Source organism: Scyliorhinus torazame, unplaced genomic scaffold (genome assembly GCF_047496885.1).
Source record: "Scyliorhinus torazame isolate Kashiwa2021f unplaced genomic scaffold, sScyTor2.1 scaffold_1569, whole genome shotgun sequence".
NCBI classification, from domain to species: domain Eukaryota; kingdom Metazoa; phylum Chordata; class Chondrichthyes; order Carcharhiniformes; family Scyliorhinidae; genus Scyliorhinus; species Scyliorhinus torazame.
In genome coordinates this window covers 17993-42190 of record NW_027309296.1, presented here as the reverse complement: position 1 = coordinate 42190, position 24198 = coordinate 17993, and the positions used below count along the sequence as shown (strand labels likewise).

Below are 24198 nucleotides of genomic sequence, written 5' to 3'. Positions count from 1 at the left end.
GCACAGCAGCGCATAAACCTCATGTGCTCTCACTTCACACCACTACAGATCACCTAATGCTACACTGCAATATCATCAGGCTGCTACTTTTCTTCACGCAAAGCTAACAGTGCTTCCACTGGGCCAGACTGTAAATTCCATGGCTTGATAACATACGGCTCCTTCCTTTCAGAATAATATGTTGTGCATCTTTCCGATTTTACAGCCAGGTTGGCTAATTATCCTAATGCTGCGTTACAGTCAAGTGGGATTTCACACCTCCACCAAACAACCTATGTTTGGATAATGGCTTTTATACCGCTACCAGCCTTGGTTACATTTGAACTCACATCATCATTTCAGTTATGCAGGCCTCTGCACCATGAACCCACAACATTGGCACAATGCTGTCACATCCTGTGTCCTGATTCCCCATGTGTCATCCTGGTCATCATGCTCTCGAATGTAGGTCCGTGTTTGCAAAACAGGAAAGGAAGGGGTGAATCAGCATTCGCCAAGGTTGAGGAATGTCAGCTTTATGGAAAGAGTTGAGAAGCTGGCATTATCCTCGTTGCAACACAAGGGACTCCTTAGGGGGAGACAATTACCCACCAACATTGCCTCAGGTGAATGAGGTGTGAATCTCCAAATGGACTCCGAAACGAGTAACGTGAAACATCGCCTCCTCCCACTTATCTTGGAAAAGAGTACTGTAAAGATACTCGCGATGTTTACACACATGTGTGAGACTGTGCGTGTCTGGGCCTTGTCCTGTTCTGTGGCCGGTATCCTGTTGCCCCTTTATGTTTGGGCCATTCCTCCTTAGCCGGAATGTTCTGAGAGGCTGAATGAGCTTTGAACGAGCTGCTTTTTCTCTTCTTTGTCTCATGGTATTTGTACTGGTCCAATTGTATTGTTGTGCTTGTATTCTCCTCTGTATATATATATGTTGACATATTTTGCTATGCTGTGGAATTCCTGTGATTTAGCTGGCTATTTGTGACAATGGAAAAAGGTGAATGAAAAGACATTGTAAAAAAAAAGAGTCCAGTGAAAAATTATCAGTTTGTGCAAAGTTTGTTTGAACTTTTCTTAAGGCAATGAAGGTAAAAATGTTGTGAAAGGTGAAAAAGAAGTCAGGGAAGGAGGGTTTTAATTGAAGAGGAATGAGTGTTTGCAGCTGTGAGTGGTGAAGCGGACAGGAAAAGGGAGAGTGTTGTGAAGCAGATGTTGAAAGTGAGCATGAGGAAAGTGGTAAAGAGATTGATGCGGAGGGAGTGTATGGTGAAAATGTAGTTGTGATAAAAGAAAGCTGGTGGTAAGAATGTAGAGAGGAAGGAAAAATTGTGAGCAGAGGAACGCAAAGGAGCTGCAATGTATTGGCCGGGAATCCAACCCGGGCCTCTCACGTGGCAGGTGAGAATTCTACCACTGAACCACCAATGCAAGCCACACAACTGAAGCTGAACTTTCATGCACAATGCCTGAGTTGCTGACAGATGTTGATGTGTGTTCGCCAAAGAAAACTGCATGTAACCAGCAGAGAGATGCAGTGTAAAGATGAGAAATAACAGTGCAACACCAGCCGATCTTGCATTGGCCGGGAATCGAACCCGGGCCTCCCGCGTGGCAGGCGAGAATTCTACGACTGAACCACCAATGCAACTCCACTATCAATCTCATGATGTTCTCCTTTTTTTCCCCAATGCTTTCACTCAGCAGCATTTCCATTTCCTCACTTTGTCCTCTCTTTCCCCAAATGTCAACAAATTTCTTTACCTAAACTTCGGGCACAGCAGCGCATAAACCTCATGTGCTCTCACTTCACACCACTACAGATCACCTAATGCTACACTGCAATATCATCAGGCTGCTACTTTTCTTCACGCAAAGCTAACAGTGCTTCCACTGGGCCAGACTGCAAATTCCATGGCTTGATAACATACGGCTCCTTCCTTTCAGAATAATATGTTGTGCATCTTTCCGATTTTACAGCCAGGTTGGCTAATTATCCTAATGCTGCGTTACAGTCAAGTGGGATTTCACACCTCCACCAAACAACCTATGTTTGGATAATGGCTTTTATACCGCTACCAGCCTTGGTTACATTTGAACTCACATCATCATTTCAGTTATGCAGGCCTCTGCACCATGAACCCACAACATTGGCACAATGCTGTCACATCCTGTGTCCTGATTCCCCATGTGTCATCCTGGTCATCATGCTCTCGAATGTAGGTCCGTGTTTGCAAAACAGGAAAGGAAGGGGTGAATCAGCATTCGCCAAGGTTGAGGAATGTCAGCTTTATGGAAAGAGTTGAGAAGCTGGCAATATCCTAGTTGCAACACACGGGACTCCTTAGGGGGAGACAATGATCCACCAACATTGCCTCAGGTGAATGAGGTGTGAATCTCCAAATGGACTCCGAAAACGAGTAACGTGAAACATCGCCTCCTCCCACTTATCTTGGTAAAGAGTACTGTAAAGATACTCGCGATGTTTACACACATGTGTGAGACTGTGCGTGTCTGGGCCTTGTCCTGTTCTGTGGCCGGTATCCTGTTGCCCCTTTATGTTTGGGCCATTCCTCCTTAGCCGGAATGTTCTGAGAGGCTGAATGAGCTTTGAACGAGCTGCTTTTTCTCTTCTTTGTCTCATGGTATTTGTACTGGTCCAATTGTATTGTTGTGCTTGTGTTCTCCTCTGTATATATACGTTGACATATTTTGCTATGCTGTGGAATTCCTGTGATTTAGCTGGTTATTTGTGACAATGGAAAAAGGTGAATGAAAAGACTTTGTAAAAAAAGAGTCCAGTGAAAAATTATCAGTTTGTGCAAAGTTTGTTGAACTTTTCTGAAGGCAATGAAGGTAAAAATGTTGTGAAGGGTTAAAAAGAAGTGAGAGGAGGAGGGTTTTAATTGAAGAGGAATGAGTGTTTGCAGCTGTGAGTGGTGAAGCGGACAGGAAAAGGGAGAGTGTTGTGAAGCAGATGTTGAAAATGAGCATGAGGAAAGTGGTAAAGAGATTGATGCGGAGGGAGTGTATGGTGAAAATGTAGTTGCGATAAAAGAAAGCTGGTGGTAAGAATGTAGAGAGGAATGAAAAATTGCTGAGCACAGGAATGCAAAAGAGCTGTGATGCATTGGCCAGGAATCAAACCCGGGCGTCCCGCGTGGCAGGCGAGAATTCTACCACTGAACCACCAATGCAAGCCACGCAACTGAAGCTGAACTTTCAAGCCCAATGCCTGAGTTGCTAACAGATGTTGATGTGTGTTAGCCAAAGAAAACTGCATATAACCAGCAGAGAGATGCAGTGTAAAGATGAGAAATAACAGTGCAACACCAGTCGATCTTGCATTGGCCGGGAATCGAACCCGGGCCTCCCGTGTGGCAGACGAGAATTCTACCACTGAACCACTAATGCAACTCCACTATCAATTTCATGATGTTCTCCTTTTTTTCCCCAATGCTTTCACTCAGCCGCATTTCCATTTCCTCACTTTGTCCTCACTTTCCCCAAATTGCAACAAATTTCTTTACCTAAACTTCGGGCACAGCAGCGCATAAACCTCATGTGCTCTCACTTCACACCACTACAGATCACCTAATGCTACACTGCAATATCATCAGGCCGCTACTTTTCTTCACGCAAAGCTAACAGTGCTTCCACTAGGCCAGACTGCAAATTCCATGGCTTGATAACATACGGCTCCTTCCTTTCAGAATAATATGTTGTGCATCTTTCCGATTTTACAGCCAGGTTGGCTAATTATCCTAATGCTGCGTTACAGTAATGTGGGATTTCACACCTCCACCAAACAACCTATGTTTGGATAATGGCTTTTATACCGCTACCAGCCTTGGTTACATTTGAACTCACATCATCATTTCAGTTATGCAGGCCTCTGCACCATGAACCCACAACATTGGCACAATGCTGTCACATCCTGTGTCCTGATTCCCCATGTGTCATCCTGGTCATCATGCTCTCGAATGTAGGTCCGTGTTTGCAAAACAGGAAAGGAAGGGGTGAATCAGCATTCGCCAAGGTTGAGGAATGTCAGCTTTATGGAAAGAGTTGAGAAGCTGGCAATATCCTAGTTGCAACACAAGGGACTCCTTAGGGGGAGACAATGATCCACCAACATTGCCTCAGGTGAATGAGGTGTGAATCTCCAAATGGACTACGAAAACGAGTAACGTGAAACATCGCCTCCTCCGACTTATCTTGGTAAAGAGTACTGTAAAGATACTCGCGATGTTTACACACATGTGTGAGACTGTGCGTGTCTGGGCCTTGTCCTGTTCTGTGGCCGGTATCCTGTTGCCCCTTTATGTTTGGGCCATTCCTCCTTAGCCGGAATGTTCTGAGAGGCTGAATGAGCTTTGAACGAGCTGCTTTTTCTCTTCTTTGTCTCATGGTATTTGTACTGGTCCAATTGTATTGTTGTGCTTGTGTTCTCCTCTGTATATATACGTTGACATATTTTGCTATGCTGTGGAATTCCTGTGATTTAGCTGGTTATTTGTGACAATGGAAAAAGGTGAATGAAAAGACTTTGTAAAAAAAGAGTCCAGTGAAAAATTATCAGTTTGTGCAAAGTTTGTTGAACTTTTCTGAAGGCAATGAAGGTAAAAATGTTGTGAAGGGTTAAAAAGAAGTGAGAGGAGGAGAGTTTTAATTGAAGAGGAATGAGTGTTTGCAGCTGTGAGTGGTGAAGCGGACAGGAAAAGGGAGAGTGTTGTGAAGCAGATGTTGAAAATGAGCATGAGGAAAGTGGTAATGAGATTGATGCGGAGGGAGTGTATGGTGAAAATGTAGTTGTGATAAAAGAAAGCTGGTGGTAAGAACGTAGAGAGGAATGAAAAATTGCTGAGCACAAGAATGCAAAAGAGCTGTGATGCATTGGCCGGGAATCAAACCCGTGCCTCCCGCGTGGCAGGCGAGAATTCTACCACTGAACCACCAATGCAAGCCACACAATTGAAGCTGAACTTTCATCCCCAATGCCTGAGTTGCTAACAGATGTTGATGTGTGGTAGCCAAAGAATACTGCATGGAACCAGCAGAGAGATGCAGTGTAAAGATGAGAAATAACAGTGCAACACCAGTCGATCTTGCATTGGCCGGGAATCAAACCCGGGCCTCCCGCGTGGCAGACGAGAATTCTACCACTGAACCACCAATGCAACTCCACTATCAATCTCATGATGTTCTCCTTTTTTTCCCCAATGCTTTCACTCAGCAGCATTTCCATTTCCTCACTTTGTCCTCTCTTTCCCCAAATTGCAACAAATTTCTTTACCTAAACTTCGGGCACAGCAGCGCATAAACCTCATGTGCTCTCACTTCACACCACTACAGATCACCTAATGCTACACTGCAATATCATCAGGCCGCTGCTTTTCTTCACGCAAAGCTAACAGTGCTTCCACTAGGCCAGACTGCAAATTCCATGGCTTGATAACATACGGCTCCTTCCTTTCAGAATAATATGTTGTGCATCTTTCCGATTTTACAGCCAGGTTGGCTAATTATCCTAATGCTGCGTTACAGTCAAGTGGGATTTCACACCTCCACCAAACAACCTATGTTTGGATAATGGCTTTTATACCGCTACCAGCCTTGGTTACATTTGAACTCACATCATCATTTCAGTTATGCAGGCCTCTGCACCATGAACCCACAACATTGGCACAATGCTGTCACATCCTGTGTCCTGATTCCCCATGTGTCATCCTGGTCATCATGCTCTCGAATGTAGGTCCGTGTTTGCAAAACAGGAAAGGAAGGGGTGAATCAGCATTCGCCAAGGTTGAGGAATGTCAGCTTTATGGAAAGAGTTGAGAAGCTGGCATTATCCTCGTTGCAACACAAGGGACTCCTTAGGGGGAGACAATTACCCACCAACATTGCCTCAGGTGAATGAGGTGTGAATCTCCAAATGGACTCCGAAACGAGTAACGTGAAACATCGCCTCCTCCCACTTATCTTGGAAAAGAGTACTGTAAAGATACTCGCGATGTTTACACACATGTGTGAGACTGTGCGTGTCTGGGCCTTGTCCTGTTCTGTGGCCGGTATCCTGTTGCCCCTTTATGTTTGGGCCATTCCTCCTTAGCCGGAATGTTCTGAGAGGCTGAATGAGCTTTGAACGAGCTGCTTTTTCTCTTCTTTGTCTCATGGTATTTGTACTGGTCCAATTGTATTGTTGTGCTTGTATTCTCCTCTGTATATATATATGTTGACATATTTTGCTATGCTGTGGAATTCCTGTGATTTAGCTGGCTATTTGTGACAATGGAAAAAGGTGAATGAAAAGACATTGTAAAAAAAAAGAGTCCAGTGAAAAATTATCAGTTTGTGCAAAGTTTGTTTGAACTTTTCTTAAGGCAATGAAGGTAAAAATGTTGTGAAAGGTGAAAAAGAAGTCAGGGAAGGAGGGTTTTAATTGAAGAGGAATGAGTGTTTGCAGCTGTGAGTGGTGAAGCGGACAGGAAAAGGGAGAGTGTTGTGAAGCAGATGTTGAAAGTGAGCATGAGGAAAGTGGTAAAGAGATTGATGCGGAGGGAGTGTATGGTGAAAATGTAGTTGTGATAAAAGAAAGCTGGTGGTAAGAATGTAGAGAGGAAGGAAAAATTGTGAGCAGAGGAACGCAAAGGAGCTGCAATGTATTGGCCGGGAATCCAACCCGGGCCTCTCACGTGGCAGGTGAGAATTCTACCACTGAACCACCAATGCAAGCCACACAACTGAAGCTGAACTTTCATGCACAATGCCTGAGTTGCTGACAGATGTTGATGTGTGTTCGCCAAAGAAAACTGCATGTAACCAGCAGAGAGATGCAGTGTAAAGATGAGAAATAACAGTGCAACACCAGCCGATCTTGCATTGGCCGGGAATCGAACCCGGGCCTCCCGCGTGGCAGGCGAGAATTCTACCACTGAACCACCAATGCAACTCCACTATCAATCTCATGATGTTCTCCTTTTTTTCCCCAATGCTTTCACTCAGCAGCATTTCCATTTCCTCACTTTGTCCTCTCTTTCCCCAAATGTCAACAAATTTCTTTACCTAAACTTCGGGCACAGCAGCGCATAAACCTCATGTGCTCTCACTTCACACCACTACAGATCACCTAATGCTACACTGCAATATCATCAGGCTGCTACTTTTCTTCACGCAAAGCTAACAGTGCTTCCACTGGGCCAGACTGCAAATTCCATGGCTTGATAACATACGGCTCCTTCCTTTCAGAATAATATGTTGTGCATCTTTCCGATTTTACAGCCAGGTTGGCTAATTATCCTAATGCTGCGTTACAGTCAAGTGGGATTTCACACCTCCACCAAACAACCTATGTTTGGATAATGGCTTTTATACCGCTACCAGCCTTGGTTACATTTGAACTCACATCATCATTTCAGTTATGCAGGCCTCTGCACCATGAACCCACAACATTGGCACAATGCTGTCACATCCTGTGTCCTGATTCCCCATGTGTCATCCTGGTCATCATGCTCTCGAATGTAGGTCCGTGTTTGCAAAACAGGAAAGGAAGGGGTGAATCAGCATTCGCCAAGGTTGAGGAATGTCAGCTTTATGGAAAGAGTTGAGAAGCTGGCATTATCCTCGTTGCAACACAAGGGACTCCTTAGGGGGAGACAATTACCCACCAACATTGCCTCAGGTGAATGAGGTGTGAATCTCCAAATGGACTCCGAAACGAGTAACGTGAAACATCGCCTCCTCCCACTTATCTTGGAAAAGAGTACTGTAAAGATACTCGCGATGTTTACACACATGTGTGAGACTGTGCGTGTCTGGGCCTTGTCCTGTTCTGTGGCCGGTATCCTGTTGCCCCTTTATGTTTGGGCCATTCCTCCTTAGCCGGAATGTTCTGAGAGGCTGAATGAGCTTTGAACGAGCTGTTTTTTCTCTTCTTTGTCTCATGGTATTTGTACTGGTCCAATTGTATTGTTGTGCTTGTATTCTCCTCTGTATATATATATGTTGACATATTTTGCTATGCTGTGGAATTCCTGTGATTTAGCTGGCTATTTGTGACAATGGAAAAAGGTGAATGAAAAGACATTGTAAAAAAAAAGAGTCCAGTGAAAAATTATCAGTTTGTGCAAAGTTTGTTTGAACTTTTCTTAAGGCAATGAAGGTAAAAATGTTGTGAAAGGTGAAAAAGAAGTCAGGGAAGGAGGGTTTTAATTGAAGAGGAATGAGTGTTTGCAGCTGTGAGTGGTGAAGCGGACAGGAAAAGGGAGAGTGTTGTGAAGCAGATGTTGAAAGTGAGCATGAGGAAAGTGGTAAAGAGATTGATGCGGAGGGAGTGTATGGTGAAAATGTAGTTGTGATAAAAGAAAGCTGGTGGTAAGAATGTAGAGAGGAAGGAAAAATTGTGAGCAGAGGAACGCAAAGGAGCTGCAATGTATTGGCCGGGAATCCAACCCGGGCCTCTCACGTGGCAGGTGAGAATTCTACCACTGAACCACCAATGCAAGCCACACAACTGAAGCTGAACTTTCATGCACAATGCCTGAGTTGCTGACAGATGTTGATGTGTGTTCGCCAAAGAAAACTGCATGTAACCAGCAGAGAGATGCAGTGTAAAGATGAGAAATAACAGTGCAACACCAGCCGATCTTGCATTGGCCGGGAATCGAACCCGGGCCTCCCGCGTGGCAGGCGAGAATTCTACCACTGAACCACCAATGCAACTCCACTATCAATCTCATGATGTTCTCCTTTTTTTCCCCAATGCTTTCACTCAGCAGCATTTCCATTTCCTCACTTTGTCCTCTCTTTCCCCAAATGTCAACAAATTTCTTTACCTAAACTTCGGGCACAGCAGCGCATAAACCTCATGTGCTCTCACTTCACACCACTACAGATCACCTAATGCTACACTGCAATATCATCAGGCTGCTACTTTTCTTCACGCAAAGCTAACAGTGCTTCCACTGGGCCAGACTGCAAATTCCATGGCTTGATAACATACGGCTCCTTCCTTTCAGAATAATATGTTGTGCATCTTTCCGATTTTACAGCCAGGTTGGCTAATTATCCTAATGCTGCGTTACAGTCAAGTGGGATTTCACACCTCCACCAAACAACCTATGTTTGGATAATGGCTTTTATACCGCTACCAGCCTTGGTTACATTTGAACTCACATCATCATTTCAGTTATGCAGGCCTCTGCACCATGAACCCACAACATTGGCACAATGCTGTCACATCCTGTGTCCTGATTCCCCATGTGTCATCCTGGTCATCATGCTCTCGAATGTAGGTCCGTGTTTGCAAAACAGGAAAGGAAGGGGTGAATCAGCATTCGCCAAGGTTGAGGAATGTCAGCTTTATGGAAAGAGTTGAGAAGCTGGCATTATCCTCGTTGCAACACAAGGGACTCCTTAGGGGGAGACAATTACCCACCAACATTGCCTCAGGTGAATGAGGTGTGAATCTCCAAATGGACTCCGAAAACGAGTAACGTGAAACATCGCCTCCTCCCACTTATCTTGGAAAAGAGTACTGTAAAGATACTCGCGATGTTTACACACATGTGTGAGACTGTGCGTGTCTGGGCCTTGTCCTGTTCTGTGGCCGGTATCCTGTTGCCCCTTTATGTTTGGGCCATTCCTCCTTAGCCGGAATGTTCTGAGAGGCTGAATGAGCTTTGAACGAGCTGCTTTTTCTCTTCTTTGTCTCATGGTATTTGTACTGGTCCAATTGTATTGTTGTGCTTGTATTCTCCTCTGTATATATATATGTTGACATATTTTGCTATGCTATGGAATTCCTGTGATTTAGCTGGCTATTTGTGACAATGGAAAAAGGTGAATGAAAAGACATTGTAAAAAAAAAGAGTCCAGTGAAAAATTATCAGTTTGTGCAAAGTTTGTTTGAACTTTTCTTAAGGCAATGAAGGTAAAAATGTTGTGAAAGGTGAAAAAGAAGTCAGGGAAGGAGGGTTTTAATTGAAGAGGAATGAGTGTTTGCAGCTGTGAGTGGTGAAGCGGACAGGAAAAGGGAGAGTGTTGTGAAGCAGATGTTGAAAACGAGCATGAGGAAAGTGGTAAAGAGATTGATGCGGAGGGTGTGGTGAAAATGTAGTTGCGATAAAAGAAAGCTGGTGGTAAGAATGTAGAGAGGAATGAAAAATTGCTGAGCACAGGAATGCAAAAGAGGTGTGATGCATTGGCCGGGAATCGAACCCGGGCCTCCCGCGTGGCAGGCGAGAATTCTACCACTGAACCACCAATGCAACTCCGCTATCAATTTCATGATGTTCTCCTTTTTTCCCCCAATGCTTTCACTCAGCAGCATTTCCATTTCCTCACTTTGTCCTCACTTTCCCCAAATGTCAACAAATTTCTTTACCTAAACTTCGGGCACAGCAGCGCATAAACCTCATGTGCTCTCACTTCACACCACTACAGATCACCTAATGCTACACTGCAATATCATCAGACCGCTACTTTTCTTCACGCAAAGCTAACAGTGCTTCCACTAGGCCAGACTGCAAATTCCATGGCTTGATAACATACGGCTCCTTCCTTTCAGAATAATATGTTGTGCATCTTTCCGATTTTACAGCCAGGTTGGCTAATTATCCTAATGCTGCGTTACAGTAAAGTGGGATTTCACACCTCCACCAAACAACCTATGTTTGGATAATGGCTTTTATACCGCTACCAGCCTTGGTTACATTAGAACTCACATCATCATTTCAGTTATGCAGGCCTCTGCACCATGAACCCACAACATTGGCACAATGCTGTCACATCCTGTGTCCTGATTCCCCATGTGTCATCCTGGTCATCAAGCTCTCGAATGTAGGTCCGTGTTTGCAAAACATGAAAGGAAGGGGTGAATCAGCATTCGCCAAGGTTGAGGAATGTCAGCTTTATGGAAAAAGTTGAGAAGCTGGCATTATCCTCGTTGCAACACAAGGGACTCCCTCGGGGGAGACAATTACCCACCAACATTGCCTCAGGTGAATGAGGTGTGAATCTCCAAATGGACTCCGAAAACGAGTAACGTGAAACATCGCCTCCTCCCACTTATCGTGGTAAAGAGTACTGTAAAGATACTAGCGATGTTTACACACATGTGTGAGACTGTGCGTGTCTGGGCCTTGTCCTGTTCTGTGGCCAGTATCCTGTTGCCCCTTTATGTTTGGGCCATTCCTCCTTAGCCGGAATGTTCTGAGAGGCTGAATGAGCTTTGAACGAGCTGCTTTTTCTCTTCTTTGTCTCATGGTATTTGTACTGGTCCAATTGTATTGTTGTGCTTGTATTCTCCTCTGTATATATATATGTTGACATATTTTGCTATGCTGTGGAATTCCTGTGATTTAGCTGGTTATTTGTGACAATGGAAAAAGGTGAATGAAAAGACTTGGTAAAAAAAGAGTCCAGTGAAAAACTATCAGTTTGTGCAAAGTTTGTTTGAACTTTTCTGAAGGCAATGAAGGTAAAAATGTTGTGAAGGGTTAAAAAGAAGTGAGAGGAGGAGGGTTTTAATTGAAGAGGAATGAGTGTTTGCAGCTGTGAGTGGTGAAGCGGACAGGAAAAGGGACAGTGTTGTGAAGCAGATGTTGAAAGTGAGCATGAGGAAAGTGGTAAAGAGATTGATGCGGAGGGAGTGTATGGTGAAAATGTAGTTGTGATAAAAGAAAGCTGGTGGTAAGAATGTAGAGAGGAAGGAAAAATTGCTGAGCAGAGGAATGCAAAGGAGCTGCAATGTATTGGCCGGGAATCCAACCCAGGCCTCTCACGTGGCAGGTGAGAATTCTACCACTGAACCACCAATGCAAGCCACACAACTGAAGCTGAACTTTCATGCACAATGCCTGAGTTGCTGACAGATGTTGATGTGTGTTCGCCAAAGAAAACTGCATGTAACCAGCAGAGAGATGCAGTGTAAAGATGAGGAATAACAGTGCAACACCAGTCGATCTTGCATTGGCCGGGAATCGAACCCGGGCCTCCCGCGTGGCAGGCGAGAATTCTACCACTGAACCACCAATGCAACTCCGCTATCAATTTCATGATGTTCTCCTTTTTTCCCCCAATGCTTTCACTCCGCAGCATTTCCATTTCCTCACTTTGTCCTCACTTTCCCCAAATGTCAACAAATTTCTTTACCTAAACTTCGGGCACAGCAGCGCATAAACCTCATGTGCTCTCACTTCACACCACTACAGATCACCTAATGCTACACTGCAATATCATCAGGCTGCTACTTTTCTTCACGCAAAGCTAACAGTGCTTCCACTGGGCCAGACTGCAAATTCCATGGCTTGATAACATACGGCTCCTTCCTTTCAGAATAATATGTTGTGCATCTTTCCGATTTTACAGCCAGGTTGGCTAATTATCCTAATGCTGCGTTACAGTCAAGTGGGATTTCACACCTCCACCAAACAACCTATGTTTGGATAATGGCTTTTATACCGCTACCAGCCTTGGTTACATTTGAACTCACATCATCATTTCAGTTATGCAGGCCTCTGCACCATGAACCCACAACATTGGCACAATGCTGTCACATCCTGTGTCCTGATTCCCCATGTGTCATCCTGGTCATCATGCTCTCGAATGTAGGTCCGTGTTTGCAAAACAGGAAAGGAAGGGGTGAATCAGCATTCGCCAAGGTTAAGGAATGTCAGCTTTATGGAAAGAGTTGAGAAGCTGGCATTATCCTCGTTGCAACACAAGGGACTCCTTAGGGGGAGACAATTACCCACCAACATTGCCTCAGGTGAATGAGGTGTGAATCTCCAAATGGACTCCGAAAACGAGTAACGTGAAACATCGCCTCCTCCCACTTATCTTGGAAAAGAGTACTGTAAAGATACTCGCGATGTTTACACACATGTGTGAGACTGTGCGTGTCTGGGCCTTGTCCTGTTCTGTGGCCGGTATCCTGTTGCCCCTTTATGTTTGGGCCATTCCTCCTTAGCCGGAATGTTCTGAGAGGCTGAATGAGCTTTGAACGAGCTGCTTTTTCTCTTCTTTGTCTCATGGTATTTGTACTGGTCCAATTGTATTGTTGTGCTTGTATTCTCCTCTGTATATATATATGTTGACATATTTTGCTATGCTGTGGAATTCCTGTGATTTAGCTGGCTATTTGTGACAATGGACAAAGGTGAATGAAAAGACATTGTAAAAAAAAAGAGTCCAGTGAAAAATTATCAGTTTGTGCAAAGTTTGTTTGAACTTTTCTTAAGGCAATAAAGGTAAAAATGTTGTGAAAGGTGAAAAAGAAGTCAGGGAAGGAGGGTTTTAATTGAAGAGGAATGAGTGTTTGCAGCTGGGAGTGGTGAAGCGGACAGGAAAAGGGAGAGTGTTGTGAAGCAGATGTTGAAAATGAGCATGAGGAAAGTGGTAAAGAGATTGATGCGGAGGGAGTGTATGGTGAAAATGTAGTTGTGATAAAAGAAAGCTGGTGGTAAGAATGTAGAGAGGAAGGAAAAATTGCTGAGCAGAGGAATGCAAAGGAGCTGCAATGGATTGGCCGGGAATCCAACCCGGGCCTCTCACGTGGCAGGTGAGAATTCTACCACTGAACCACCAATGCAAGCCACACAACTGAAGCTGAACTTTCATGCACAATGCCTGAGTTGCTAACAAATGTTGATGTGTGTTAGCCAAAGAAAACTGCATGTAACCAGCAGAGAGATGCAGTGTAAAGATGAGAAATAACAGTGCAACACCAGTCAATCTTGCATTGGCCGGGAATCGAACCCGGGCCTCCCGCGTGGCAGGCGAGAATTCTACCACTGAACCACCAATGCAACTCCACGATCAATTTCATGATGTTCTCCTTTTTTTCCCCAATGCTTTCACTCAGCAGCATTTCCATTTCCTCACTTTGTCCTCACTTTCCCCATATTGCAACAAATTTCTTTACCTAAACTTCGGGCACAGCAGCGCATAAACCTCATGTGCTCTCACTTCACACCACGACAGATCACCTAATGCTACACTGCAATATCATCAGGCCGCTACTTTTCTTCACGCAAAGCTAACAGTGCTTCCACTGGGCCAGACTGCAAATTCCATGGCTTGATAACATACGGCTCCTTCCTTTCAGAATAATATGTTGTGCATCTTTCCGATTTTACAGCCAGGTTGGCTAATTATCCTCATGCTGCGTTACAGTAAAGTGGGATTTCACACCTCCACCAAACAACCTATGTTTGGATAATGGCTTTTATACCGCTACCAGCCTTGGTTACATTAGAACTCACATCATCATTTCAGTTATGCAGGCCTCTGCACCATGAACCCACAACATTGGCACAATGCTGTCACATCCTGTGTCCTGATTCCCCATGTGTCATCCTCGTCATCATGCTCTCGAATGTAGGTCCGTGTTTGCAAAACAGGAAAGGAAGGGGTGAATCAGCATTCGCCAAGGTTGAGGAATGTCAGCTTTATGGAAAGAGTTGAGAAGCTGGCATTATCCTAGTTGCAACACAAGGGACTCCCTAGGGGGACACAATTACCCACCAACATTGCCTCAGGTGAATGAGGTGTGAATCTCCAAATGGACTCCGAAAACGATTAACGTGAAACATCGCCTCCTCCCACTTATCTTGGAAAAGAGTACTGTAAAGATACTTGCGACGTTTACACACATGTGTGAGACTGTGCGTGTCTGGGCCTTGTCCTGTTCTGTGGCCGGTATCCTGTTGCCCCTTTATGTTTGGGCCATTCCTCCTTAGCCGGAATGTTCTGAGAGGCTGAATGAGCTTTGAACGAGCTGCTTTTTCTCTTCTTTGTCTCATGGTATTTGTACTGGTCCAATTGTATTGTTGTGCTTGTATTCTCCTCTGTATATATATATGTTGACATATTTTGCTATGCTGTGGAATTCCTGTGATTTAGCTGGCTATTTGTGACAATGGAAAAAGGTGAATGAAAAGACATTGTAAAAAAAAAGAGTCCAGTGAAAAATTATCAGTTTGTGCAAAGTTTGTTTCAACTTTTCTGAAGGCAATGAAGGTAAAAATGTTGTGAAGGGTTAAAAAGAAGTGAGAGGAGGAGGGTTTTAATTGAAGAGGAATGAGTGTTTGCAGCTGTGAGTGGTGAAGCGGACAGGAAAAGGGAGAGTGTTGTGAAGCAGATGTTGAAAATGAGCATGAGGAAAGTGGTAAAGAGATTGATGCGGAGGGAGTGTATGGTGAAAATGTAGTTGCGATAAAAGAAAGCTGGTGGTAAGAACGTAGAGAGGAATGAAAAATTGCTGAGCACAGGAATGCAAAAGAGCTGTGATGCATTGGCCAGGAATCAAACCCGGGCGTCCCGCGTGGCAGGCGAGAATTCTACCACTGAACCACCAATGCAAGCCACGCAACTGAAGCTGAACTTTCAAGCCCAATGCCTGAGTTGCTAACAGATGTTGATGTGTGTTAGCCAAAGAAAACTGCATATAACCAGCAGAGAGATGCAGTGTAAAGATGAGAAATAACAGTGCAACACCAGTCGATCTTGCATTGGCCGGGAATCGAACCCGGGCCTCCCGTGTGGCAGACGAGAATTCTACCACTGAACCACCAATGCAACTCCACTATCAATTTCATGATGTTCTCCTTTTTTTCCCCAATGCGTTCACTCAGCCGCATTTCCATTTCCTCACTTTGTCCTCACTTTCCCCAAATTGCAACAAATTTCTTTACCTAAACTTCGGGCACAGCAGCGCATAAACCTCATGTGCTCTCACTTCACACCACGACAGATCACCTAATGCTACACTGCAATATCATCAGGCCGCTACTTTTCTTCACGCAAAGCTAACAGTGCTTCCACTAGGCCAGACTGCAAATTCCATGGCTTGATAACATACGGCTCCTTCCTTTCAGAATAATATGTTGTGCATCTTTCCGATTTTACAGCCAGGTTGGCTAATTATCCTAATGCTGCGTTACAGTAAAGTGGGATTTCACACCTCCACCAAACAACCTATGTTTGGATAATGGCTTTTATACCGCTACCAGCCTTGGTTACATTTGAACTCACATCATCATTTCAGTTATGCAGGCCTCTGCACCATGAACCCACAACATTGGCACAATGCTGTCACATCCTGTGTCCTGATTCCCCATGTGTCATCCTGGTCATCATGCTCTCGAATGTAGGTCCGTGTTTGCAAAACAGGAAAGGAAGGGGTGAATCAGCATTCGCCAAGGTTGAGGAATGTCAGCTTTATGGAAAGAGTTGAGAAGCTGGCAATATCCTAGTTGCAACACAAGGGACTCCTTAGGGGGAGACAATGATCCACCAACATTGCCTCAGGTGAATGAGGTGTGAATCTCCAAATGGACTCCGAAAACGAGTAACGTGAAACATCGCCTCCTCCCACTTATCTTGGTAAAGAGTACTGTAAAGATACTCGCGATGTTTACACACATGTGTGAGACTGTGCGTGTCTGGGCCTTGTCCTGTTCTGTGGCCGGTATCCTGTTGCCCCTTTATGTTTGGGCCATTCCTCCTTAGCCGGAATGTTCTGAGAGGCTGAATGAGCTTTGAACGAGCTGCTTTTTCTCTTCTTTGTCTCATGGTATTTGTACTGGTCCAATTGTATTGTTGTGCTTGTGTTCTCCTCTGTATATATACGTTGACATATTTTGCTATGCTGTGGAATTCCTGTGATTTAGCTGGTTATTTGTGACAATGGAAAAAGGTGAATGAAAAGACTTTGTAAAAAAAGAGTCCAGTGAAAAATTATCAGTTTGTGCAAAGTTTGTTGAACTTTTCTGAAGGCAATGAAGGTAAAAATGTTGTGAAGGGTTAAAAAGAAGTGAGAGGAGGAGGGTTTTAATTGAAGAGGAATGAGTGTTTGCAGCTGTGAGTGGTGAAGCGGACAGGAAAAGGGAGAGTGTTGTGAAGCAGATGTTGAAAATGAGCATGAGGAAAGTGGTAAAGAGATTGATGCGGAGGGAGTGTATGGTGAAAATGTAGTTGCGATAAAAGAAAGCTGGTGGTAAGAATGTAGAGAGGAATGAAAAATTGCTGAGCACAGGAATGCAAAAGAGCTGTGATGCATTGGCCAGGAATCAAACCCGGGCGTCCCGCGTGGCAGGCGAGAATTCTACCACTGAACCACCAATGCAAGCCACGCAACTGAAGCTGAACTTTCAAGCCCAATGCCTGAGTTGCTAACAGATGTTGATGTGTGTTAGCCAAAGAAAACTGCATATAACCAGCAGAGAGATGCAGTGTAAAGATGAGAAATAACAGTGCAACACCAGTCGATCTTGCATTGGCCGGGAATCGAACCCGGGCCTCCCGTGTGGCAGACGAGAATTCTACCACTGAACCACTAATGCAACTCCACTATCAATTTCATGATGTTCTCCTTTTTTTCCCCAATGCTTTCACTCAGCCGCATTTCCATTTCCTCACTTTGTCCTCACTTTCCCCAAATTGCAACAAATTTCTTTACCTAAACTTCGGGCACAGCAGCGCATAAACCTCATGTGCTCTCACTTCACACCACTACAGATCACCTAATGCTACACTGCAATATCATCAGGCCGCTACTTTTCTTCACGCAAAGCTAACAGTGCTTCCACTAGGCCAGACTGCAAATTCCATGGCTTGATAACATACGGCTCCTTCCTTTCAGAATAATATGTTGTGCATCTTTCCGATTTTACAGCCAGGTTGGCTAATTATCCTAATGCTGCGTTACAGTAATGTGGGATTTCACACCTCCACCAAACAACCTATGTTTGGATAATGGCTTTTATACCGCTACCAGCCTTGGTTACATTTGAACTCACATCATCATTTCAGTTATGCAGGCCTCTGCACCATGAACCCACAACATTGGCACAATGCTGTCACATCCTGTGTCCTGATTCCCCATGTGTCATCCTGGTCATCATGCTCTCGAATGTAGGTCCGTGTTTGCAAAACAGGAAAGGAAGGGGTGAATCAGCATTCGCCAAGGTTGAGGAATGTCAGCTTTATGGAAAGAGTTGAGAAGCTGGCAATATCCTAGTTGCAACACAAGGGACTCCTTAGGGGGAGACAATGATCCACCAACATTGCCTCAGGTGAATGAGGTGTGAATCTCCAAATGGACTCCGAAAACGAGTAACGTGAAACATCGCCTCCTCCGACTTATCTTGGTAAAGAGTACTGTAAAGATACTCGCGATGTTTACACACATGTGTGAGACTGTGCGTGTCTGGGCCTTGTCCTGTTCTGTGGCCGGTATCCTGTTGCCCCTTTATGTTTGGGCCATTCCTCCTTAGCCGGAATGTTCTGAGAGGCTGAATGAGCTTTGAACGAGCTGCTTTTTCTCTTCTTTGTCTCATGGTATTTGTACTGGTCCAATTGTATTGTTGTGCTTGTGTTCTCCTCTGTATATATACGTTGACATATTTTGCTATGCTGTGGAATTCCTGTGATTTAGCTGGTTATTTGTGACAATGGAAAAAGGTGAATGAAAAGACTTTGTAAAAAAAGAGTCCAGTGAAAAATTATCAGTTTGTGCAAAGTTTGTTGAACTTTTCTGAAGGCAATGAAGGTAAAAATGTTGTGAAGGGTTAAAAAGAAGTGAGAGGAGGAGAGTTTTAATTGAAGAGGAATGAGTGTTTGCAGCTGTGAGTGGTGAAGCGGACAGGAAAAGGGAGAGTGTTGTGAAGCAGATGTTGAAAATGAGCATGAGGAAAGTGGTAATGAGATTGATGCGGAGGGAGTGTATGGTGAAAATGTAGTTGTGATAAAAGAAAGCTGGTGGTAAGAACGTAGAGAGGAATGAAAAATTGCTGAGCACAAGAATGCAAAAGAGCTGTGATGCATTGGCCGGGAATCAAACCCGTGCCTCCCGCGTGGCAGGCGAGAATTCTACCACTGAACCACCAATGCAAGCCACACAATTGAAGCTGAACTTTCATCCCCAATGCCTGAGTTGCTAACAGATGTTGATGTGTGGTAGCCAAAGAATACTGCATGGAACCAGCAGAGAGATGCAGTGTAAAGATGAGAAATAACAGTGCAACACCAGTCGATCTTGCATTGGCCGGGAATCAAACCCGGGCCTCCCGCGTGGCAGACGAGAATTCTACCACTGAACCACCAATGCAACTCCACTATCAATCTCATGATGTTCTCCTTTTTTTCCCCAATGCTTTCACTCAGCAGCATTTCCATTTCCTCACTTTGTCCTCTCTTTCCCCAAATTGCAACAAATTTCTTTACCTAAACTTCGGGCACAGCAGCGCATAAACCTCATGTGCTCTCACTTCACACCACTACAGATCACCTAATGCTACACTGCAATATCATCAGGCCGCTGCTTTTCTTCACGCAAAGCTAACAGTGCTTCCACTAGGCCAGACTGCAAATTCCATGGCTTGATAACATACGGCTCCTTCCTTTCAGAATAATATGTTGTGCATCTTTCCGATTTTACAGCCAGGTTGGCTAATTATCCTAATGCTGCGTTACAGTAAAGTGGGATTTCACACCTCCACCAAACAACCTATGTTTGGATAATGGCTTTTATACCGCTCCCAGCCTTGTTTACATTTGAACTCACATCATCATTTCAGTTATGCAGGCCTCTGCACCATGAACCCACAACATTGGCACAATGCTGTCACATCCTGTGTCCTGATTCCCCATGTGTCATCCTGGTCATCATGCTCTCGAATGTAGGTCCGTGTTTGCAAAACAGGAAAGGAAGGGGTGAATCAGCATTCGCCAAGGTTGAGGAATGTCAGCTTTATGGAAAGAGTTGAGAAGCTGGCATTATCCTCGTTGCAACACAAGGGACTCCTTAGGGGGAGACAATTACCCACCAACATTGCCTCAGGTGAATGAGGTGTGAATCTCCAAATGGACTCCGAAACGAGTAACGTGAAACATCGCCTCCTCCCACTTATCTTGGAAAAGAGTACTGTAAAGATACTCGCGATGTTTACACACATGTGTGAGACTGTGCGTGTCTGGGCCTTGTCCTGTTCTGTGGCCGGTATCCTGTTGCCCCTTTATGTTTGGGCCATTCCTCCTTAGCCGGAATGTTCTGAGAGGCTGAATGAGCTTTGAACGAGCTGCTTTTTCTCTTCTTTGTCTCATGGTATTTGTACTGGTCCAATTGTATTGTTGTGCTTGTATTCTCCTCTGTATATATATATGTTGACATATTTTGCTATGCTGTGGAATTCCTGTGATTTAGCTGGCTATTTGTGACAATGGAAAAAGGTGAATGAAAAGACATTGTAAAAAAAAAGAGTCCATTGAAAAATTATCAGTTTGTGCAAAGTTTTTTTGAACTTTTCTTAAGGCAATGAAGGTAAAAATGTTGTGAAAGGTGAAAAAGAAGTCAGGGAAGGAGGGTTTTAATTGAAGAGGAATGAGTGCAGCTGTGAGTGGTGAAGCGGACAGGAAAAGGGAGAGTGTTGTGAAGCAGATGTTGAAAGTGAGCATGAGGAAAGTGGTAAAGAGATTGATGCGGAGGGAGTGTATGGTGAAAATGTAGTTGTGATAAAAGAAAGCTGGTGGTAAGAATGTAGAGAGGAAGGAAAAATTGTGAGCAGAGGAACGCAAAGGAGCTGCAATGTATTGGCCGGGAATCCAACCCGGGCCTCTCACGTGGCAGGTGAGAATTCTACCACTGAACCACCAATGCAAGCCACACAACTGAAGCTGAACTTTCATGCACAATGCCTGAGTTGCTGACAGATGTTGATGTGTGTTCGCCAAAGAAAACTGCATGTAACCAGCAGAGAGATGCAGTGTAAAGATGAGAAATAACAGTGCAACACCAGCCGATCTTGCATTGGCCGGGAATCGAACCCGGGCCTCCCGCGTGGCAGGCGAGAATTCTACCACTGAACCACCAATGCAACTCCACTATCAATCTCATGATGTTCTCCTTTTTTTCCCCAATGCTTTCACTCAGCAGCATTTCCATTTCCTCACTTTGTCCTCTCTTTCCCCAAATTGCAACAAATTTCTTTACCTAAACTTCGGGCACAGCAGCGCATAAACCTCATGTGCTCTCACTTCACACCACTACAGATCACCTAATGCTACACTGCAATATCATCAGGCTGCTACTTTTCTTCACGCAAAGCTAACAGTGCTTCCACTGGGCCAGACTGTAAATTCCATGGCTTGATAACATACGGCTCCTTCCTTTCAGAATAATATGTTGTGCATCTTTCCGATTTTACAGCCAGGTTGGCTAATTATCCTAATGCTGCGTTACAGTCAAGTGGGATTTCACACCTCCACCAAACAACCTATGTTTGGATAATGGCTTTTATACCGCTACCAGCCTTGGTTACATTTGAACTCACATCATCATTTCAGTTATGCAGGCCTCTGCACCATGAACCCACAACATTGGCACAATGCTGTCACATCCTGTGTCCTGATTCCCCATGTGTCATCCTGGTCATCATGCTCTCGAATGTAGGTCCGTGTTTGCAAAACAGGAAAGGAAGGGGTGAATCAGCATTCGCCAAGGTTGAGGAATGTCAGCTTTATGGAAAGAGTTGAGAAGCTGGCAATATCCTAGTTGCAACACAAGGGACTCCTTAGGGGGAGACAATGATCCACCAACATTGCCTCAGGTGAATGAGGTGTGAATCTCCAAATGGACTCCGAAAACGAGTAACGTGAAACATCGCCTCCTCCCACTTATCTTGGTAAAGAGTACTGTAAAGATACTCGCGATGTTTACACACATGTGTGAGACTGTGCGTGTCTGGGCCTTGTCCTGTTCTGTGGCCGGTATCCTGTTGCCCCTTTATGTTTGGGCCATTCCTCCTTAGCCGGAATGTTCTGAGAGGCTGAATGAGCTTTGAACGAGCTGCTTTTTCTCTTCTTTGTCTCATGGTATTTGTACTGGTCCAATTGTATTGTTGTGCTTGTGTTCTCCTCTGTATATATACGTTGACATATTTTGCTATGCTGTGGAATTCCTGTGATTTAGCTGGTTATTTGTGACAATGGAAAAAGGTGAATGAAAAGACTTTGTAAAAAAAGAGTCCAGTGAAAAATTATCAGTTTGTGCAAAGTTTGTTGAACTTTTCTGAAGGCAATGAAGGTAAAAATGTTGTGAAGGGTTAAAAAGAAGTGAGAGGAGGAGAGTTTTAATTGAAGAGGAATGAGTGTTTGCAGCTGTGAGTGGTGAAGCGGACAGGAAAAGGGAGAGTGTTGTGAAGCAGATGTTGAAAATGAGCATGAGGAAAGTGGTAATGAGATTGATGCGGAGGGAGTGTATGGTGAAAATGTAGTTGTGATAAAAGAAAGCTGGTGGTAAGAAAGTAGAGAGGAATGAAAAATTGCTGAGCACAGGAATGCAAAAGAGCTGTGATGCATTGGCCGGGAATCAAACCCGTGCCTCCCGCGTGGCAGGCGAGAATTCTACCACTGAACCACCAATGCGAGCCACACAATTGAAGCTGAACTTTCATCCCCAATGCCTGAGTTGCTAACAGATGTTGATGTGTGGTAGCCAAAGAATACTGCATGGAACCAGCAGAGAGATGCAGTGTAAAGATGAGAAATAACAGTGCAACACCAGTCGATCTTGCATTGGCCGGGAATCAAACCCGGGCCTCCCGCGTGGCAGACGAGAATTCTACCACTGAACCACCAATGCAACTCCACTATCAATCTCATGATGTTCTCCTTTTTTTCCCCAATGCTTTCACTCAGCAGCATTTCCATTTCCTCACTTTGTCCTCTCTTTCCCCAAATTGCAACAAATTTCTTTACCTAAACTTCGGGCACAGCAGCGCATAAACCTCATGTGCTCTCACTTCACACCACTACAGATCACCTAATGCTACACTGCAATATCATCAGGCCGCTGCTTTTCTTCACGCAAAGATAACAGTGCTTCCACTAGGCCAGACTGCAAATTCCATGGCTTGATAACATACGGCTCCTTCCTTTCAGAATAATATGTTGTGCATCTTTCCGATTTTACAGCCAGGTTGGCTAATTATCCTAATGCTGCGTTACAGTAAAGTGGGATTTCACACCTCCACCAAACAACCTATGTTTGGATAATGGCTTTTATACCGCTCCCAGCCTTGTTTACATTTGAACTCACATCATCATTTCAGTTATGCAGGCCTCTGCACCATGAACCCACAACATTGGCACAATGCTGTCACATCCTGTGTCCTGATTCCCCATGTGTCATCCTGGTCATCATGCTCTCGAATGTAGGTCCGTGTTTGCAAAACAGGAAAGGAAGGGGTGAATCAGCATTCGCCAAGGTTGAGGAATGTCAGCTTTATGGAAAGAGTTGAGAAGCTGGCATTATCCTCGTTGCAACACAAGGGACTCCTTAGGGGGAGACAATTACCCACCAACATTGCCTCAGGTGAATGAGGTGTGAATCTCCAAATGGACTCCGAAACGAGTAACGTGAAACATCGCCTCCTCCCACTTATCTTGGAAAAGAGTACTGTAAAGATACTCGCGATGTTTACACACATGTGTGAGACTGTGCGTGTCTGGGCCTTGTCCTGTTCTGTGGCCGGTATCCTGTTGCCCCTTTATGTTTGGGCCATTCCTCCTTAGCCGGAATGTTCTGAGAGGCTGAATGAGCTTTGAACGAGCTGCTTTTTCTCTTCTTTGTCTCATGGTATTTGTACTGGTCCAATTGTATTGTTGTGCTTGTATTCTCCTCTGTATATATATATGTTGACATATTTTGCTATGCTGTGGAATTCCTGTGATTTAGCTGGCTATTTGTGACAATGGAAAAAGGTGAATGAAAAGACATTGTAAAAAAAAAGAGTCCAGTGAAAAATTATCAGTTTGTGCAAAGTTTGTTTGAACTTTTCTTAAGGCAATGAAGGTAAAAATGTTGTGAAAGGTGAAAAAGAAGTCAGGGAAGGAGGGTTTTAATTGAAGAGGAATGAGTGTTTGCAGCTGTGAGTGGTGAAGCGGACAGGAAAAGGGAGAGTGTTGTGAAGCAGATGTTGAAAGTGAGCATGAGGAAAGTGGTAAAGAGATTGATGCGGAGGGAGTGTATGGTGAAAATGTAGTTGTGATAAAAGAAAGCTGGTGGTAAGAATGTAGAGAGGAAGGAAAAATTGTGAGCAGAGGAACGCAAAGGAGCTGCAATGTATTGGCCGGGAATCCAACCCGGGCCTCTCACGTGGCAGGTGAGAATTCTACCACTGAACCACCAATGCAAGCCACACA

At 44.4% G+C, this 24198-nt stretch overlaps 26 non-coding genes across 26 annotated transcripts; all 26 read right to left on the bottom strand.

The window, feature by feature from the left end:
* Positions 1–1354: 1354 nt before the first annotated feature.
* On the bottom strand, positions 1355–1425 carry trnag-gcc (transfer RNA glycine (anticodon GCC)). The gene has a single exon. It is a non-coding gene; the product is annotated as a tRNA-Gly (tRNA).
* Positions 1426–1571: 146 nt separating this feature from the next.
* On the bottom strand, positions 1572–1642 carry trnag-gcc (transfer RNA glycine (anticodon GCC)). The gene has a single exon. It is a non-coding gene; the product is annotated as a tRNA-Gly (tRNA).
* A 1478-nt stretch (positions 1643–3120) lies between these two features.
* Positions 3121–3191, bottom strand: trnag-gcc (transfer RNA glycine (anticodon GCC)). Its single transcript has one exon. It is a non-coding gene; the product is annotated as a tRNA-Gly (tRNA).
* A 146-nt stretch (positions 3192–3337) lies between these two features.
* On the bottom strand, positions 3338–3408 carry trnag-gcc (transfer RNA glycine (anticodon GCC)). Its single transcript has one exon. It is a non-coding gene; the product is annotated as a tRNA-Gly (tRNA).
* A 1478-nt stretch (positions 3409–4886) lies between these two features.
* On the bottom strand, positions 4887–4957 carry trnag-gcc (transfer RNA glycine (anticodon GCC)). The gene has a single exon. It is a non-coding gene; the product is annotated as a tRNA-Gly (tRNA).
* Positions 4958–5103: 146 nt separating this feature from the next.
* trnag-gcc (transfer RNA glycine (anticodon GCC)) lies at positions 5104–5174 on the bottom strand. The gene has a single exon. It is a non-coding gene; the product is annotated as a tRNA-Gly (tRNA).
* A 1481-nt stretch (positions 5175–6655) lies between these two features.
* Positions 6656–6726, bottom strand: trnag-gcc (transfer RNA glycine (anticodon GCC)). Its single transcript has one exon. It is a non-coding gene; the product is annotated as a tRNA-Gly (tRNA).
* A 146-nt stretch (positions 6727–6872) lies between these two features.
* On the bottom strand, positions 6873–6943 carry trnag-gcc (transfer RNA glycine (anticodon GCC)). The gene has a single exon. It is a non-coding gene; the product is annotated as a tRNA-Gly (tRNA).
* A 1481-nt stretch (positions 6944–8424) lies between these two features.
* On the bottom strand, positions 8425–8495 carry trnag-gcc (transfer RNA glycine (anticodon GCC)). Its single transcript has one exon. It is a non-coding gene; the product is annotated as a tRNA-Gly (tRNA).
* Positions 8496–8641: 146 nt separating this feature from the next.
* On the bottom strand, positions 8642–8712 carry trnag-gcc (transfer RNA glycine (anticodon GCC)). The gene has a single exon. It is a non-coding gene; the product is annotated as a tRNA-Gly (tRNA).
* A 1479-nt stretch (positions 8713–10191) lies between these two features.
* Positions 10192–10262, bottom strand: trnag-gcc (transfer RNA glycine (anticodon GCC)). Its single transcript has one exon. It is a non-coding gene; the product is annotated as a tRNA-Gly (tRNA).
* A 1481-nt stretch (positions 10263–11743) lies between these two features.
* trnag-gcc (transfer RNA glycine (anticodon GCC)) lies at positions 11744–11814 on the bottom strand. The gene has a single exon. It is a non-coding gene; the product is annotated as a tRNA-Gly (tRNA).
* Positions 11815–11960: 146 nt separating this feature from the next.
* trnag-gcc (transfer RNA glycine (anticodon GCC)) lies at positions 11961–12031 on the bottom strand. Its single transcript has one exon. It is a non-coding gene; the product is annotated as a tRNA-Gly (tRNA).
* A 1483-nt stretch (positions 12032–13514) lies between these two features.
* trnag-gcc (transfer RNA glycine (anticodon GCC)) lies at positions 13515–13585 on the bottom strand. The gene has a single exon. It is a non-coding gene; the product is annotated as a tRNA-Gly (tRNA).
* A 146-nt stretch (positions 13586–13731) lies between these two features.
* trnag-gcc (transfer RNA glycine (anticodon GCC)) lies at positions 13732–13802 on the bottom strand. The gene has a single exon. It is a non-coding gene; the product is annotated as a tRNA-Gly (tRNA).
* A 1483-nt stretch (positions 13803–15285) lies between these two features.
* On the bottom strand, positions 15286–15356 carry trnag-gcc (transfer RNA glycine (anticodon GCC)). The gene has a single exon. It is a non-coding gene; the product is annotated as a tRNA-Gly (tRNA).
* A 146-nt stretch (positions 15357–15502) lies between these two features.
* On the bottom strand, positions 15503–15573 carry trnag-gcc (transfer RNA glycine (anticodon GCC)). Its single transcript has one exon. It is a non-coding gene; the product is annotated as a tRNA-Gly (tRNA).
* Positions 15574–17051: 1478 nt separating this feature from the next.
* On the bottom strand, positions 17052–17122 carry trnag-gcc (transfer RNA glycine (anticodon GCC)). Its single transcript has one exon. It is a non-coding gene; the product is annotated as a tRNA-Gly (tRNA).
* A 146-nt stretch (positions 17123–17268) lies between these two features.
* On the bottom strand, positions 17269–17339 carry trnag-gcc (transfer RNA glycine (anticodon GCC)). Its single transcript has one exon. It is a non-coding gene; the product is annotated as a tRNA-Gly (tRNA).
* Positions 17340–18817: 1478 nt separating this feature from the next.
* trnag-gcc (transfer RNA glycine (anticodon GCC)) lies at positions 18818–18888 on the bottom strand. The gene has a single exon. It is a non-coding gene; the product is annotated as a tRNA-Gly (tRNA).
* Positions 18889–19034: 146 nt separating this feature from the next.
* trnag-gcc (transfer RNA glycine (anticodon GCC)) lies at positions 19035–19105 on the bottom strand. The gene has a single exon. It is a non-coding gene; the product is annotated as a tRNA-Gly (tRNA).
* A 1477-nt stretch (positions 19106–20582) lies between these two features.
* trnag-gcc (transfer RNA glycine (anticodon GCC)) lies at positions 20583–20653 on the bottom strand. The gene has a single exon. It is a non-coding gene; the product is annotated as a tRNA-Gly (tRNA).
* A 146-nt stretch (positions 20654–20799) lies between these two features.
* trnag-gcc (transfer RNA glycine (anticodon GCC)) lies at positions 20800–20870 on the bottom strand. Its single transcript has one exon. It is a non-coding gene; the product is annotated as a tRNA-Gly (tRNA).
* A 1478-nt stretch (positions 20871–22348) lies between these two features.
* trnag-gcc (transfer RNA glycine (anticodon GCC)) lies at positions 22349–22419 on the bottom strand. The gene has a single exon. It is a non-coding gene; the product is annotated as a tRNA-Gly (tRNA).
* Positions 22420–22565: 146 nt separating this feature from the next.
* Positions 22566–22636, bottom strand: trnag-gcc (transfer RNA glycine (anticodon GCC)). Its single transcript has one exon. It is a non-coding gene; the product is annotated as a tRNA-Gly (tRNA).
* A 1481-nt stretch (positions 22637–24117) lies between these two features.
* Positions 24118–24188, bottom strand: trnag-gcc (transfer RNA glycine (anticodon GCC)). The gene has a single exon. It is a non-coding gene; the product is annotated as a tRNA-Gly (tRNA).
* Between the last annotated feature and the right edge of the window lie 10 nt (positions 24189–24198).